General features: G+C 40.3%; 1 protein-coding gene across 1 annotated transcript in view; it reads left to right on the top strand.

The window, feature by feature from the left end:
- LOC115763950 (G-protein coupled receptor Mth2) overlaps positions 1–19,005 on the top strand; it is a 110,602-nt gene that overhangs the window by 103 nt on the left and 91,494 nt on the right. The window contains exon 2 of the mRNA XM_030706743.1: positions 31–215. The gene's annotated coding sequence lies outside the window, so the exon portion shown is untranslated. The remainder of the gene's footprint in view (positions 1–30; positions 216–19,005) is intronic.

Below are 19,005 nucleotides of genomic sequence, written 5' to 3'. Positions count from 1 at the left end.
ATAATAAATATTATTATTTAATTTTTGCAGAATTTGGAGTTTTGACCGGATTGGAATGCTCAAAATTTCGCTTGGACCCGGAATCCTTCGCGGATGAAAGCCATGTAATTAGTTCAACCACAGGATCATTGCTGATAACCAGCACAAACAAAATTTACTCAAACAGTCAATATTGCATCGAAAAAATAAAGAACTCATCATATGCTGATCGAAAGGTATTTATTTACAAACTTTTACTATTTTTTATTTATTTTAATTACAATAACTTTTTATACAACAACTCATGTTTGGTGATTTTTTTATCATCAGTGAAAATATAATGAATATATGTTTATTTTCCGTACCAATAGTTCATGGTTGGTTTTTCTACCCTGAACCCATTGAAAATGGGTAAAAAGGGTTTATTGTATTTGTGCAATATGCAAATGTTTGTGTTATCAGCATCAATAGCGAAGTCGATCTAGCAATGTCCGTCTGTCTGTCCGTCCGTCCGTCTGTTCGTATGTATGTACGCAAGGATCTTAGAACCTATAAGAGCTAGGGACTTGAAATTAAATAGATGTAGGTAATCCTAGTGCCTCTGCAGATCGAGTTTGTTTCCGATTATCGATAACTAACTCCGTTTCCAAGAAATCGATAAGATCGATATCGACATCCTGTTTATTGAACAAATTGGGTAAATAAAAAGAGCTAGAGTCACCAAACATGATATGTTTCTTCTAGAATATTATATATATATCAAGTATCTTTCATTTTATACCTATCGCCACCTCCCCGCTAACACCCCAGAGCTATAAATCAAGTTAATAACCCAACTTATTTTGCCAACCAATCTAAGCCACAATTTAAATGAAATTGACTTTTTTGGAATGCACAAGTATTGTATGGCACAATAAGATATACTTTAGAAATTTTCATAAAGATCGGTTAAGAAAAAACCAAAGTTATATGTAACTGCGCAATTGGATGGGACAGCTAGTGATAACTTCAAAAATTTCTGTATACATTTACACACACACATTCATGCGCGTCTGATTCGCAGTCTAACAGCATGGTAATTGCGACTTTTTTCTGTAATGCTATTTTAGTTCCTTTTTTAATCATAACTACCTAATTATTGGTGTGGCTGCTGAGTAGAGGCATAGCAAGTGGTGCGGTCTGTCGCGAGTTCGACCCCTACCGGGGAAAGTATTTTTGTTTTTTTTTTTGCTGGTGTTGCTGTCGACTCAGAGCTGAGGAGCTGAGTGACCCGTGCCCAGGCATCTCGGTAACACTCTACTTCTACTAGTATCTACTAAGTATCGCATAACTTTTACAATAACGGAAGGTTGAGCATGCTTTTTTCGATGATTTTCGCGATATTTAAAATTTGTAAGGAGACGAGAGTAAATTTTATAAATTTTATATATGTTTTTTTCCTATATACAGACTTGCCTGTAACTCACGACCAAGCCACACGCTAGCACCGGCAATCCAATTTCATATCGTCTGTTAGGCCGCCGATCGACACCACGCTTCTGTACGGCCTCAATTCAGAATTATTAAATGATTCTGAATCATTGACTTATTATTATGTCGTTTATAATATCAAAATAAGTCAGTATAAATACCACGTTTGATAAGCGGTTGTAGAGAGTTTTAACAGGCAGGGCCCCTTTCAGTCCGACCTGCTCTGATGCTGCACAAAGTATTAAAATTATGCACGCGGGATTCTGATTTTTCGAATGGGACAAGAAAGAAAAATCCCCCAATCATAGTTACTGGTGAAGATCCTTTTGTCTGGCAACAGTTCTAGCTCTTGATTGGGATCATCCAAACCGCCGTAATTCTCCAAAGGAATCTTATGAACGTCTCAGGTTACCCCTGAACAACTGCTGAAGGAGGAAAACTTCATTATGTCATTTGATCTGCTGCCGGCTCAGAACACTCCAGTGATCCAATCAGCTTAAGGTGGTACATGGGCTCCCCTAGGGACGATACTAAAATCTAGTGCGACAGTCGGGCTGAAGCTACGGTTTATTTTAAGGGTTAGGAAGATTCTAAGGATATCTCCCTGCCTGACTGAAATCTCTTGCGTCTGGAAGTGGGCGCTGCTTCGGCGGGGTGGCTTTTGATCCTGCCAGTGAAGCGTCTCTTAACCGGGCTAATAATTACAGCCAGCGTAGAGCTAAATGCATGGTATTGATCGATGTCTAAGTTATGGCTCTGCCTCAAGTCAGTGCTGCAACGGAGTCCACACAGGACTATGTTAGACTTGGATTTGCACTATCCTCCGGGTGCTGTCTATTGCAGTTTCCTTTACTTGTTCTGCTTTGGAAGGCGGCCTTCTCTAGGACCCCCTCTGCAAACACAAACTAAAAGAAGACTCCATATTAAGATTATCTACGTGCCAAAAAGTTAACAATTAAAGATTGCATAAGAGGAAGAGAAGATTTAGAATATACCCTATGATGCTAATCGACTCATTACAGGGAAACCGAAACGGCTCATATAAGTCAAAGTAAAGTGAACAACATTTAAAAAATAAGGGCATAAAGAAGGTTATTTTCCTAGTCAACCAATTAGAGTTGACTTCGGCTGTCATTTTATATGAATAAATATTGCAGAAAGCTTTATTTTACGACAATTAAGATTCAATAGATAAATTAAATATTGTGGTGTGGATGATTTGATAAATATAGCTCCATAAGGGCTTTGTTGACTACGGCTCATATAGAAAGTCATTACCTTTCTTATTATATTTAATAGTTTCACAACAGGACAGAATGCCATCAATGTAAGTCCTAAAATACACTTCAGAACAGAAGAACAGAAGTTTTGGATTCTGTTCTTAAATACCCTGAAATTCAATGAGGAGGATTAATTGGAAAGGTGAGAGGGCATCACTTGTGAAATTGCCTTGCGGATATTGCCTTATTTAATTCAATGAAGATGGTGTTAGTCTGCTATCATTTCTTAAAACTATCAATTAGCAAGTAAGAGGTTCTAGTCGGGAGCTCCCGACCTGAACCCTCTTCTTCCAACATCAAATGCATATATATATTCTATTTTTTGGCTAGATCGACTCGGCTATTGATGCTGATCAAGAATATATATACTTTATAGGGTCGGAGAAGCTTCCTTCTGCATTTTACATACATTTGGATTTTGCACAAATACAATATACCCTTATACCCCATTTTAATGGGTTCAGGGTATAATGAGTTTGAGGCCTGTTGGATGGTGTACAAAACATGTTCATTCCAACGTTCTTTTTTTCTATTTCCAAGACTCCGCCTCAGCGTGAACTTTCACCACATAGGCACTTGCAGTGAAATATTCTTATAATTTGGTTTTGCGTAAATGAACAATCAGTCAGTAAGTTTTACATTTTATATAAATACAAGGGCGTACAGAATATATCTCGCTCTTACACATGGCGTAGCTTTGTAAATTTCGTTCTTAATGCATATGTTTGGAAATTTAATACAAACCCGATATCTATACATGTTTGTATATACATATGTAAGTCTGCATGTGCGCACAAGAACACCTTCAAGGGGTGGGCGAATTTAAGCCAGTGCCGTGTGTTTGATTTCTATTGGAATCTTATTTATTTCAATGTTTTAAAAATTGTTCCCTTTTTGTTTTGTTTAATAAGATACAAATTAAGATTTAAATAATTGTCCTCGCGGATTATCTATATTGAACTTTATTTGGATAATGATTTCTAAAACACTAGTCCGATACGCCGTAGTGAGTGAGTTAATTTAAGCGCGAAGTCCCTGGGCCGATGTGCCTCAGTGAAAGCCGCATTAAAAACTAAATTTACAAAAGATTGATCAAAAATACCTAAGCTATTGTGTGCTTTCACAACGGCCGCTAGAATGCTTAGCTTGCGCCTCGTGCGCTGCCGTCGTGCAAGAACATCCGGCCCAGAGCTATGTCAGCATCTGCGGCTGGTGTTATGTTGCATTTTGCTGACCCCTGTTAGCTCAGTGCTATATCAGCATCTGGAGCTGGTGTCGTTGGCCTCTGTTAACTGCTCCCCTTCTAAGTTAAGGCCGCCCTCGGCCGTTCCTATCTCGGCGATCACCTTCTTAATCTCCTTGGCCGATGCCATGTTTTTGGTGAACCGACGGTAGGTGACTCCGACGCAAATTATGGTGCAACACACAGCACCCAACAAGAAGGCTATTACCACGCTGTCGACGCTTCCAATTTCGTCCTTGACTTCCTTGATGATCTCCAGGTTACGTTCATTCAGGCGATGAAGGTAGGGGAGACTCAACACGTCTCAACACGTGAACTTACTCTGGACGTTATTGCGATTCAAGTACTTAGTTTCGTTGATCAGAGCCCAATTACTGAACGTGATTAGATTCGTTCCGTGAACCCAAGTCTCATTACCGTTGTCAACGCAAACTTTAGCAGGCCGGTTATTGATGATCAGAATTCCGTCATCGACCCATGTGATCGGGTCTAAGTGACTCGGCTGCATTTGGCAGTTTGCCAAGCCACCAGCATGCAGCTCTCTGCACAAAAGCTGGTCGGTGAAAGTTGACAAAAGGTTCCTCCCGGCGTGGAAGTGCAATTCTTAAGGGCAAGCACTTGATCTCCGCACTCAGCTATAATGTTGTCGTCAATTTGTAGCACAGCATTCTCATGTGCAACTGGATACAGCATCACCTTTCTGCAAGCCATTTTAATTTTCGGGAACTTAATGATAAAGTGAAGTGCATTAACAGATTGTAATACTTTCACGGACGCAACGGACATAAGGTCAAAGGTCATAAGGTCATAAGGTCTTATGAAATATCCTATATTAAGTGTTATGTGTTAACTACTCCCCCTTCAAGTATAAGGCCGTCCTCGGCCGACCCAATCCCGGCGACGACTTCTCGTAACCGCTTCGCAGACTTTTCTTGCGTCGATGATCCGCCAAAGAGTGAGGTCAATGAATATTAATGCACAGCATATGGCTCCAATGATGAATGCCACACGATAAGCTTGATCAGTTCCGGCGTCTTTCTTGAATTGCTGTATCACCTCCAAATTACGTTCACTCAAACGCTAAAGGTAAGGGAGGCTGAGGACATCTTGGCTGGCAGTGATGTTCAGCAAGGGAGAATTAGCAATACCCGGGACTCTGGATCTCAGTGCCGTTGTCCACCTGAATCCTTGCGGACCCGTCGTTGAGGATGATGATTCCGTCATCTACATAGGTGATTATTTCCAGGTTGCTCGGCTGGATCTCGCAGTGTGCCGTGCCACCTGCATGGAGCTCTTTGGCACATGAACTCTCTTATGCCAGTCGCTCCCTTCGCCGCAGTCTCCGCTGCCCGAAGAGCTCCAGCGGCTTCGGTGTAAAAATATATGTAAATCGCACTGCGCTTGAGCGCACCTTTGTGAATCACGAGATTATAATCGCTAATTCACTGTTACTGCAGCTTATTGCTTCTTGTTGTAGTGTTCACTGCGCAACTACATTTGTTAACTCACTGTCACTATTATTATTATTAGTGATTAGCTTATTATTTGTATTATTTTATTTTTGTAATGTTCACTGCGCGGCACTGTTGGTGTGACCGCGACTTAATGTAAACTTAGTAAGAATTTTTTTCTTTGCAATCGCGTGGGTAATCGTAACTACCACTAGTTGGGCGCCAATTAAGATTTAAATAATTGTCCTCGCGGATTATCTATATTGAACTTTATTTGGATAATGATTTCTAAAACACTAGGCCGATACGCCGTATTGAGTGAGTTAATTTAAGCGCGAAGTCCCTGGGCCGATGTGCCTCAGTGAAAGCCGCATTAAAAACTAAATTTACAAAAGATTGATCAAAAATACCTAAGCTAGAATGTTTAGCTTGCGCCTCGTGCGCTGCCGTCGTGCAAGAACATCCGGCCCAGAGCTATGTCAGCATCTGCGGCTGGTGTTATGTTGCATTTTTGAATTGGTAAGGTATGTTTTACAACAGCAAAAGTAAATTATATATTTTAAATTTCCTGGAAAACCCGAAAAAAAACATGTTTGATTCGTTTATTAAATTAGTCTTTTAAACCGATAAAAAGAAACCAAAACATTTTAAAGCTAAATATGTTTTGGTTGGTGTTTCCCATTACTTTATAGGATTCATTCGTATTAACAGGCGATGGGTGTAGAGAATTTCTGGAAATTGAAAATATAAATTGTAGACTGTTCTTACTGCTGTAAACATATAAGAAATTGTAAGTTCCGCTGAAGTTTTCTCTTCTTTAACAGCTACTCAGCAATTTCCTTAACAAACCATTCACTTTTTCATGTGAAAATAGCTTTACTAGCTTAAATTTCTCAGAATATCTAGTCTTAGTTATGTGTGATGAATACCAATTCTTCTGTTATTGTTGTCTGTAGCGGAAGCTAGAAAATGGTAGAATATGTCTTACTTAATCTTAATCGTTGTCAAGTTCCTTATCCCTGTTCTTTTTCTTCTTTTTCACCTTACCGACCACTGCTGGTACGCCCTTCGAAATGGCCGAGCGCCGTGTGGCCGTTGGCATTATTATGGCCATGTTGTCAATATAAGTAGCTGATAAAAAGTTCCATTCCTCCTTCAAAAGATAGGCTCTTCGGCATACATATAAGACATACATATATTAAGAAGAAGTAAGAGGTTCTAGTTGGGAGCTCCTGACTAGGGAATACCCTGAATTGAGTCGTATTGAGAAAAAACCGAATTAAAATATCAGCACAGAAAACATTACAATCGCAATTGCAATGCCGTTGATAGAATTCGAAGCAGACGCGCATGAATATGTACATGTATACAGAAATTCTTGGAATTTGCGATATCTGGCGCAAAACACGTGGGCAGTGAAACCACATAATTTATGTATGTTTCTTAACCGATCGTAATGAAATTTTCTACAGTATATCTTATTGTACCATAGAATATTTGTGTATTCTCAAAAAGTAAATTGCATTAAAATTGTGGCTTGAATAGCTGGGCAATACAAGTTGGGTTATTTACTTGATTTATAGCTCTGCGGTGGTAGCGGGGATCTGTGGTGATACGTATAAAATGAAAGATACTTAATATATAAATAATATTCTAGAAGCAACATATTAAGTTTGGTGACTCTAGCTCTTAATATTTACCCAATTTGCTCAAAAAACATAATGTCGATATCGATTTTAATCGATTGCTTGGAAACGGAGTAGATTATCGATTATCGGAAACAAATTCAATCTGCGCAGGCACTAGGACGACCTATAGCTAAAATTTCAACTCTCTAGCGCTTATAGGTTCTGATATCCTTTCGTTGCACATACGGACAGACAGGCAAACGGACATGGCTATATCGACTTGGCTATTGATGCTGATCAAGAATATATATACTTTATGGGGTCCGAGATGCTTCCTTCTTCCTTCGTACATTTGCACAAATGCATTATACCCTTTTTACCCATTTTTAATGGGTTCAGGGTATAAAAATCATCAGCAGCAGCGGCGATGTACGCTGATCGAGTTGCGACTTCATGCTGAACTTTCGGCTCTCGAGGCTGACGCTCGGCTCCCACTCTCAGCATTCTTACTCTCTGGACAACGGAACTTGTCCGTCCTGGTTAGTTGGTGCGGCCCTTTGGGGAGTACCGTGGTGGTTGTGGTTTAACACCCAAATGCGGGTAGAGCATCCGGGTTCCGTGATCCAGATTTCGGAAGAGGCTTAGATAGTTCTCGTGCCAAACCAAGGTAGAAGTCTTAACCAAACAGTGTTGTCTTTAATTGGTACCTGCGGAATTCTTCCAAGGGGGCGGTGATTGACGCTTGAATTAATCCTATACTAGGAACCGTGAGATTAAGCCATCGTGGCGGGTGCTCACGTTAAGCCCACTGACTTTCTCTCTGGACAATGGATCGATGTAGAAGGACATGTTGCGTATTTCGTAAAACATTAAACAACGTGCCCCACGTATAATTATTAAGTGGCCTCCTCGTGGTGACCCTGGATAATTGTCCGAGGTTGATTCGGACAAACAGCTAATTCGAGCTGCGAAAAATATTAAGACGACCCATTCTTAGGCCGGTGGGGCTAAACTAGGTAGTATACATCCACGGCAGTCGACCAAAACTGTAAGCAAATTTGGTACCACGGGTAGCCAGGAGCCCACGGAACTCGTTCCGTCCTGACTTTTTGGTTGCGTCGCGTTTCAACCAAAACATAGCTTTTTATGAGGTTTTAGACCGGCCTCACCTCCCACCAATGAGGGAATGTATTGCTTTCGCCTGGCATTCATTCAATTGGTACCGAAGGGACAATGTTCGAGCAGGGACAGTGTCCTGGAGGGGCGATAGTCCATTATTTCGGCTCGTTGTATTTTCGAATACCGTGAGATTAAGCCAACATGGCAAGTGCTCACGTAAAACACACTGGCTTTTCTCTCTGGACATAACAAAATTGTCGCAGGCACCCATGGGGCTCACCTGTTGCAATTTATCGTGATTCGATTATACTGCTGTTTGACGTATCTATACATTGAATGGCTAGTGGTCTCAACTTGCGAGGTATCATCAGTAGCTAACTTGATAAAGCCCCTCATACTTTTATTCTTATGAAGTATATTTTCGTGCGCTTCTTGACGCGCTCGGCCAGTGGCAGGAATGGATCTTTCAGTAGTTCCTCAGATGTATTGATGATTATCTGCTGCGTGCAGGCCACAATGCGCGTCATCCAGGGTGCAGGAATGTTGCCAAAACTTTTCTTGATCATTTTGAGCACATTGCGCATCAGCGAATTCATGTGATCCGATGTAACCACGGTTACATGGTTGCTACTAGTTGAACTCACGTTATCGGGACCCTGAGACCACCAGAAGGGCAGATAGGCGCATAACAGCGGAAGTATGACATCAATGATATGAGGCGCATCGTTGTAATTTTCAAAAGCAGGTCCATGTCGCTCGATCTATGTTTTTAGATACTTTTGATTATGCGTTAAGGTGGGATCGGTATAGAGCAGCTAAGATCATGTTTGGGCAAGATATCTTGATAAACTAAAAAGGTTTTTAATTAAAAACCTAGTTTTCGACCGATCGTTCCTATAGATACATAATATAGTAGTCCGATGTAAATTAGATTTTGCAAAAATGAAGGGAGCATAGTGAAATCTTTAAATGCCGTGTTTAATCAAAATATCTTGAATGACAAAAAAGTTTTCCATACAACAACTTAATTTTCGACCGATCGTTCCTATGGCAGCTATAAGATATAGTGGTCCGATCCAGCTGATTTTGACATATGTGCTGTGTGCAACAGAAAGAGGGACTTCTGCTTATTTTTATTAAGATAGCTTTAAAACTGAGAGACTAGTTCGCATAGAAACAGACAGACGGACATGGCTATATCGACTCGGCTGTTGATGCTGATCAAGTATATATATACTTTATGGGGTCGGAGATGTCTCCTTCTATGCGTTACACATTTCACGGCAAAATTATAATACCGTCTGCAAGGGTATACAGATTTAGATGCGCGACTAATGATTAAAATTTGTAAATTAATTATTCACCTAGTGACATGTTTAATAGCCAAAATACCCCACATAAAATATGCGACAACAATTATACTATACTCTTAAGATAATTTTCCATAGAACATCTTGAATAAGTTCGAGTGTTCAGTCTATAGGTTAAATATAAAACCAATTATGCGCGTAAAGCATAAAATTATCAACCAATAAGAGTACACTAGGTTATCATGAGGTCCTTTAACCATACTACGCAATAAAACGCAGCCAGTTAAAGTCATAGCTACATCAGGTCATTACCAAAATGTCACGTGCATTTTGCACCCCAACCAAGGAGTCTTATAAACGAAATCAATATGTCGCAGTGAGTTTGTTATAGTCTGGATTGTAAATCTGGTGGTTCTCCGCCAAATTTCTCGCCAAGAATAATTTGCAACAAATATCTCTATCGCGAAAATAAAGAATTTAGTTTTTCGGAAAGTAACAAGGCGCGGGTTATTTTATTGTCGCAGCTGGTAGGATACGTCGCGGTAGGATATTGCAACACGTAATCACTGGAATAGACTTCGGAAACATAAGCTATAAACTCTCTACACGTATATTTAAATAACAAGTAAGAGGTTCTAGTCGGGAGCTCCCGACTAGGAAATACCCCGAACCTTATTATTTAAACTTATTTAAACACCAAATGTAGCTCGACAAATGTAGCTAAAGACAAATAAATAAAACAGTTACCTTCAAACTCGCAACTGACCGCATTACTTGCTGCCGACTCTACTCAACAGCCACACCAATAATTGAGTCTTAAAAAATATAATTTAAATAGCAGCACAGAACACAATACAATTGCAATTGCAATTCTGTTAACACGGAGACATGTACGTGTGTACATGTAAGCAGAAATTCTTAATATTTGCACTAGCTGCCCCAAAACACATAACTTTTTTTTTAACCGATCTTAATGAAATTTTCTACAGTATATTTTATTGTACCATAGAATATTTGTGTATTCATCAAAAAGTCAATTACATTTAAATTATGGCTTGAATTGCTGGGCAATACAAGTTGGGCTATTAGCTTGATTTATAGATCTGCGGTGGTAGCAGAGAGGTGGCAATAGGTATAAAATAAAAAATACATGATATACATATAATTTTCTAGAAGCAAAATATCATGTTTGGTGACTCTATCTCTTATTATTTACCCAATTTGCTCAAAACATGATGTCGATATTGATTTTTATCGATTGCTTGGAAACGAAGTAAGTTATGAAATATCTGAAACAAACTCAATCTGCGCATGGACTAGGAGGACCTACAGCTAAAATTTTAAGATATATATTTAAAAAAAAAAATGTAAAAAATCCGCAATTGAACTTGAACCCGTTACCACTATCTCCACTCGACAGTCATACCAACAATATATATTTTTAGTGAACACATAAGTGAACACAGAAGCATAGCAAAAAATACAATATCATCGCAATTGCAATGCTATTTATACAGAAATCATTGCAGTTTGGGCTAGCTGCAACAGATATGAGGCCTGATAATATATATAACCACATTTTCCCTATAACTGCTTCTGTGTTTTTAACCGATCATGAAATGTTTAATAGTAGATCTTATTGTGTCATAGAATATTCGTATATTCTCAAAAAAGACAATTGGCGGATAGTTCCGACTGCTTTACTTTTTATTTTACTTAAAGCTACAGGAAGGAAGCGGTGGACGTCGACAGCTATAAAATGAAAGACCAAACTCGGCAATTTTATTCATAGCTATTCATAAAGCTACATGTCAAATTTCGATACAAATTTTAATTGATAACATGGAAACGGGGATAGTTATCGATTATATGAGATAAACTCGTACTGCGCGGGCACTAGGAAGACTTACGATCAAAGTTTTTAGCACTTATGTGTTCTAAAACTGACGCGCTTATACATATGGACAGACGAACGGACAAACGGACAGACAGCCGGACATGGTTAGATCGCTATTGATGCTGATCAAGAAAATATATACTTAATGGGATCGAAGATGATTCCTTCTGCCTCTTACATATATTTGCAAAAATATAATATACCCAATTTGAATGGGTTTAGGGTATGTAATTTTAGCTGTAGGCCCTCCTAATCTATGCGCAGATCGAGTTTGTTTTCGGTAATCGATAACTTACTCCGTTTCCAAGCAATCGATAAATATCGATATCGAAATTCGATATCGAAAAATTTGTTTTAGCATATTGGGTATATAATAAAAGCTAGAGTCACCAAAAGTGATATGTTTATTCTAGAATAGCGGTATCATTCATTTTATACCCATCGGCACCTCCCCGCTACTATCTCATAGATCTAAATCATGGTAATAACCCATCTTGTATTGCCCACCAATTTAAGCTACAATTTTAATGCACTTTATTTTTGAGAATACACAAGTATTCTATGGTGTAGTAATTCAAAAAATGAAATAAAATTTCATAATCGGTTTCATATCATCATCGGTTAAGAAACACGTGTTTTCGCCAAATTCCATGAATATCTGTATACATGTACAAGTTAAGCGGAGTCAACGAACGGTTGGCCAGAATATGACTCCGACCACAATTGCTGAATAAGCATTGGGCCGGATGTCGTTGCATAGCCGGCAGACACAGCATATTTGCGTGGCCGCTCTGAACGAAGAAATGATTTAAGAATCATATTCTGTTAGCTTCAAGCCCTAAGAATTGTATCGCTTGTTATTAGTTCTGAATGGCCTCTGTGAGTGACACAAGCAATCATTATCATTAAACAGTTGATCTTTTATTGCTGAGCCACAAGGCCAGTATTGGAACACTGAATAACACTAATAGGCGCCCAGCTAGTGGTACTTACGATTACCCACGCAATCGCAAAGAAAAAACGTCTTACAACAGTGCCGCGCAGTGAACATTACAAAAATAAAATAATACAAATAATAAGCTAATCACTAATAATAATAATAGTGACAGTGAGTTAACAAATGCAGTTGCGCAGTGAACACTACAACAAGAAACAATATGCTGCAGTTACAGTGAATAAGCGATCATAATCTCGTGATTCACAAAGGTGCGCTCAATCGCAGTGCGATTTACATATATTTTTACACCGAAGCCACTGGAGCTCTTCGGGCAGCGGAGACTGCGGCGAAGGGAGCGACTACGAATGACAAGTGCGTGACTGCGGCGTTGGACCCGCAAACGTGGCTGGTGTAGTGACTAAAATGAATCATAAAAATCATGTAAGTGAGCACTTTAGCCAATTCTGTTATTAAATCTGATCGAATTTACAAAAAAAATAAAATAAAAAAAAAAAAACAAAAGAAACAAAGAGAGGCAAAATCTTGCATGCGTTAAATTTTGCAACAAATTATCTGCTAGAATAAGAACAAATGTTTTTGAGAATAAGACTCCGTCAAATGCTTACCTGAGTTTGCAGGAATACAAGAATCTTATGTTTCTTGGAGGCAAGTGGCTTTAGCCGCCTACCACATTTTCAACCCATATAATGGCAGTTCTCGGCATTATCAGGCCGTTATAATTATAAGAAGCAAAAAAAGGCGCCCCGCGGATGCGGTGCTGGCCTCATTTGGCACTGTATTAAATTTCGATGCGATAATAAATCGCCTTGATTTCACAAGAGTTAGGCACCTTGAGGCAGCGCGGCTTGCCCCTACTTCAGTTTTATGACGAAGTGGAGAAAAAACTAACCCTAATGACCATCAAGGTCAATATGTCTTAAGAGCCCGTTATGACAAAAGGTCTTTGTGAAAAGTTCCGTAACGACGCGTTGCGCGTTTTCGTATCGGGGCTTAAGCGCAATCTCACGGATGTGCTCTCCGCATCCAAGCCTAGAGACATGCCTTCGGCACTGGCGCGTGCTCAGGAGGTGGAATCGATCCACGAAAGATATGCTTTCGCGGCTAATTTTGCCAAAAGCCAAGAAGAAAAAGAGCGTCGGCCGAATACAAAGATACAGGGTCGACAGCAAGATAGACATTCTCAGCCACAGACAAATGGCGCAAAAAACCCTCATTTCAACAAAAAGCAGAAACAACAGGGTCAGTCCGATCAACAAAGTGGTCGGCAGCAAAACAACAATGGTGGACAGGAACCAATGGGTGTAGATCCTTCATTTGCAAGGATACTCCAGGCCACACAGGCACCGGGGTATCTGAATAGAAAACAGGCAACGTCTGATCACTCGGGCTTTCAAAAAAAGCAACAAAGGGTGAACCATGTAACGCAGGACGTGGAACAAGGGTCGCAAATGTATGCTAATGCCGCCTCTAGCGCAGAGGCGCAAATTGAGGATGACGCGAGCGCTAGGTATGATTCAGATGCTGTTCACTTTTTAGGGGTAGATCCCTGTTACCCGTCATCGGGCGAAGAGTAGCAGGGGCCGATATGAAGTTCCTCATAGACTCGGGCGCGTCTAAAAACTTTATCAGACCACATGAAGGGTTAAAAGGCGACCGACCCGTAGATTTTCCATTCACAATCCACTCGATTCATGGCACAACTAGTATCACGCAAAAATGTTTTGTCTCAATGTTCAACATAAAGGCAACATTTTTTCATTTATCGGACCTGTCAACTTTCGATGGAATAATAGGCCTCGACCTGTTAACACAGGCAGGGGCATCGCTTTGCTTAGCGTCAGGTCAGCTTAAATGGGGCTCAGAAATTGAACAAATTTCTTTTTACACATGCACCTCCTTTAGTAAAGAACAAATTCCTGAAACTGCTAAAATACAGGAAAAGGGCCTTTGCAGACCCCAATGAGGCCTTAACATACAATGCGTCGGTGTTGGCCACCATAAGAACAATAAATGAGGAACCCATTTATGCAAAGCTTTCCCCATATCCTATGGTGGCAGCTGACTTCGTCAATAAAGAGATTCAAACCTGCTGAAAAATTGGATTATACATAAATCAGTATCTCCCTACAATAATCCTATTTGGGTTGTGGATAAAAAAGGTACAGATGAGGCGGGTAATCGAAACATGCGATTAGTCATGGACTTTCGCAAACTTAACGAAAGAACGATACCCGATAAATATTCTATGCCAAATATCTCAATGATATTGGGAAAATTGGGAAAAGCGAAATTTTTCTCGACGTTGGACATCAAGTCTGGCTACCATCAAATCATGCTCGCAGAACGCGATCGTGAGAAAACTTCCTTCTCAGTAAATGGGGGGAAGTATGAGTTTCGAAGACTGCCGTTCGGTCTGAAAAATGCAGCCAGCATCTTTCAGAAGACCATTGACGATATCTTGCGAGAGCAGATCGGCAAATTTTGCTATGTCTACGTGGATGACGTGATTATATTCTCTGAAGATGAAGTCACTTGTCAAACACGTAGACTGGGTCCTGAAATATGAGGGTGTGAGTAGAAACATCACTCTTCTTTAAGAAAAGTGTGAAATTCCTTGGGTTTATAGTCACTTGCAACGGCGCCACAACAGATCCAGAAAAGGTGAAAGCCATACAGGACTTCCCAGAGCCGAAAACGGTATTCAAAGTCAGGTCATTTCTGGGTCTCGCGAGTTATTATAGATGTTTCATGAAAGACTTCGCAGCAATAGTAAGGCCCATTTCGGAAATTTTAAAAGGGGAAAATGGAACAGTCAGTAGGCATAGATCGCGGAACATTCAGGTGCAGCTCTCCGAAACGCAACAACGTGCGTTTCAAAAGCTATGTAATATTTTGGCATCAGAAGATGTCATGCTGAGGTATCCCGACTATAAAAAAGCGTTCAATTTAACAACCGATGCTTCGGCCTATGGCATAGACTGAGAAGTCAATTATGCTACCAACGAGAGGGAGCTGTTGGCTTTTATATGGGCGCTTGCCAAGTTGCGACATTATCTGTATGGAGTCAAGGACATAAACATTTGCACTGATCACCAGCCGTTAACCTTCGCAGTATCGGAGTCAAACCATAATGCGAAGATTAAACGATGGAAAGCGCGCATCGATGAGTCGAATGCGCGGATTTTCTAAAAACCTGGTTGCAGACGCTTTGATCAGACAACAACTCAATGTTGTAGAAAGACAAGAAATCGAGTCTTGTGCGGCAACATTCCACAGTGAAGTTTCTTTGTTTCTCGCACCATTGAAACAACAGATAAACGTCTGAATTACTTTCAAAATCAGATAGTATTGGAGGAGGCGCGCATTCCTTTAAGGCGCAGTTTTATACTGTTTTGGAACAAGAGGCGACACCCGATAAGCTTTACATTCAAGGAGTCTTTATTAGATGAGCTGGGAGACATAATCATACCAAGAGGTGTAAACGCTTTTCACTGCGACTTGCACACTCTCGCGATGATACAAGACGAAAATTTCCAGCTACAAAATTCTGGCACTTCAAGAATCGTGTGGTTGACATATTCGGGGTTGGGGAAAGAAGAGAAATCCTTACAGCTGAGCTCAAAAGGGCACACAGGTCTGCTCAAGAGAACTTGAAATAGGCTCTCTCCGAATACTACTTCCCGAAAATGGCCAAACTAGCGAACGAAATTGTGCAAAACGTGCGCTAAGGCCAAATACGATACGACACTCTAGAAAACAAGAGTTGGGTGAAACACCAATCCCGTTGCATGTTGGAGAGATGCTACACATAGACATCTTCTCGACTGACAAAAAATGTTTTCTTATTTGCATCTACAAGTTTTAAAAATTCGCTGTCGTACAGCCTATCTTTTTAAGGACCTGAGCCAGCATTGCTTCAGTTCATGAGCTATTTTCCAAAAGCGAAATCGATATACTGTGACAATGAACCAGCATTGAATTCTCAGACGATTTCAACCATGCTCTACAATAATTTTGGAGTGAGTATGTCAACTGCGCCGCCCTTGCATAGTGTGTCGAATGGACAAGTAGAGCGCTTTCATAGCACGTTGTTAGAGCTTGCCAGATGTTTAAAAATCGACAAGAACATAAGCGACACCGTTGAGGACATTTTACTGGCAACTGCTGAGTACAACAAGTCAGTCCACTCGGTCATTAATAAAAGACCAGTTAACGTTGTTCAAGCACATCCGGATGAGCCTCAACAAGAAATACAACGCAAAATCAATCATCAAGATGCACAGATCGCGCTCAGAACTAAAGAGAACGCCTACCGGCAGAATAGAGTCTTGAGGTCGGTGAAAAGGTTTTAGTCAACTCCAACCGAAGGCTTGGAAATAAACTCTCGCCATTGCGCGAGGAAAGAACTGTACAAGCGGACCTGGGGACCACGGTCCTCAATAATGGGAGGATGGTCCACAAGGATAATTTGAAATAATTCCAGCAAATGAGTCCTTGCATACCTTTTTTAATGCTTTTATAAGCCACTTGGCGCAATTTTTATTTAGTATAAGTTTCATTACATTTTATATTATGTCGCTTTTTGGTGGCCGTGTCCAAGTGTGGGAAGAATACGCCTACGTTACAAATTCAGCGAATCTCTCGGAATACATGCGTGTGGTAGAAGAAACGGTCAAATTGTATGACTTGTTCCCTCAGTCGCATATGAAAAAGCTTCTGAGCGTGGATGCAGATCACCTCCGAGATTTACTAGAGGCGTTGGGCGCGCACCACAGAGTGTCTAGGAGCTTAGACTTCTTAGGTTCCATGTCGAAGGTTGTGCCAGGCACACCGGATGCCGGTGATTTAGAAAAAACTCGGTTCATTGAGGCACAATTAATTAATTCAAACAATAAGCAAATAGAAATTAACACAAGAATCTAGGTACAAATTAATCAACTTACTTCTAAAGTCAGTCAAATTTTCAAAACAACTAAAGACACTCAAACCGATACTGGCTATTTATATGAGACATTGCTAGCCAGAAATCGAATGTTAATGATGGAGTTGCAAAATCTAATGCTGGCAATAACTCTTGCAAAGGTTAACATTGTTAGCCCAAACCTTTTCGATCATTTAGATTTGGCATCAGTTCGGTTGGAGGAACCCACTAATACCCCCATAGGGGATCTTATGTCCGTTGCGTCTGTAAAAGTTTTGCAGTCCGTTAACATCCTTTATTTTATTATTAAATTTCCAAAAATTAAATTTGCTTGCAAAAAGGTCACGATTTACCCGGTCATACATGAGAATTTCATACTACGCATGATGAATAACGTCGTGACAGATTACGATGGAGAAACGCATGCTCTCGAAGATTGCACCGCCTCTCCGGGGGCCATATTTTGTTATCTAGCATCCGGGAGTTCATACGCCAGAGAGCTCCACGCAGGCGGGATAGCGAATTGCGAAATTCAACCAAGCAATTTAGACGCTATCACTTTCGTAGATGACGGAATCCTCATCGAAAATGACAGGCCAGCGAAAGTACAAGTGGCCAACGGCACCGAAATCTGGGTACATGGCACGCACCTCATCACCTTCATTGACCGCGCTGCGGTGAACGGAACTTTATTCATAAACCATAACAACGTGCAGAATAAGGTCCCGGATACTACTAACACCCCCTTACTAAATATCACGGCCAGCCGGGACATCCTCAGTCTTACGTACCTTTACCGACTGAGTGAAAGTAACCTGGAGGAGATCCAGAAATTCAAAAAGGACCTCGGTTGCAAAGATGTATACCAGATAATATGCATCGTGGGAGTGGTATGCGTTTTGCTCATTGGCATCGGTGCGTTTTGGCGAATAACCAGCGCCAGAAAGTCTGCGCTACAGTTAAGAGAAGTGATCGCAGAAATAGGGTCGGCCGAGGGCGGCCTTGGTCTTAAAGGGGGAGTAGTTAAGAGGAATCAACGAACGATTGGCCAGAATATGACTCCGACCACAATTGCTGAATAAGCATTGGGCCGGATGTCGTTGCATAGCCGGCAGACACAGCATATTTGCGTGGCCGCTATGAATGAAGAAATAATTTAAGAATCATATTCTGTTAGCTTTAAGCCCTAAGAATTGTATCCCTTGTTATTAGTTCTGAATGGCCTCTGTGAGTGATACAAGCATAAAATATATTCTACTCCGGCACTTGACCGTTATCATTAAACAGTTGATCATTTATTGCTGAGCCACAAGGCCAGCATTGGAACACTGAATAACGCTAATTTACATACACACATTCATGCGCTTCTGCTGCGAATTCTATCAACAGAATTGCAATTTCGATTGTAGTGCTTTCTGTGCTGTGCTGCAAACATTGTTTTCGCTTTTTTATAGGCTACTTCTAATCTATACTTAAATTCTTTAGCATAATCATCTTATTGTAAATAGGATATATTTTTGACAAGTTACTAAATTCGTCGAATTGTCTAGGACATTCATGCTCATGTACTGTAGATGGAGTTGTATTGAGCAATAGGTAAAATAATTGAACCATATATGCCAATCATCATTGTCGATTGAAATGTATGAACGAACGTATTCGTTAAATGTTCGATGACTTCTTTATACTGTACCTAAGGTCTGGTGGTAATATGCTGTTGAGTGTATATTACTTATTTTCATATATTTG

Source organism: Drosophila novamexicana, unplaced genomic scaffold (assembly GCF_003285875.2).
Source record: "Drosophila novamexicana strain 15010-1031.04,08,12 unplaced genomic scaffold, DnovRS2.1 tig00000796-arrow-arrow-pilon, whole genome shotgun sequence".
Lineage (NCBI taxonomy): Eukaryota > Metazoa > Arthropoda > Insecta > Diptera > Drosophilidae > Drosophila > Drosophila novamexicana.
The sequence above is the reverse complement of the archived record's forward strand: the minus strand, read 5'-3'. Positions and strand labels throughout refer to the sequence as shown.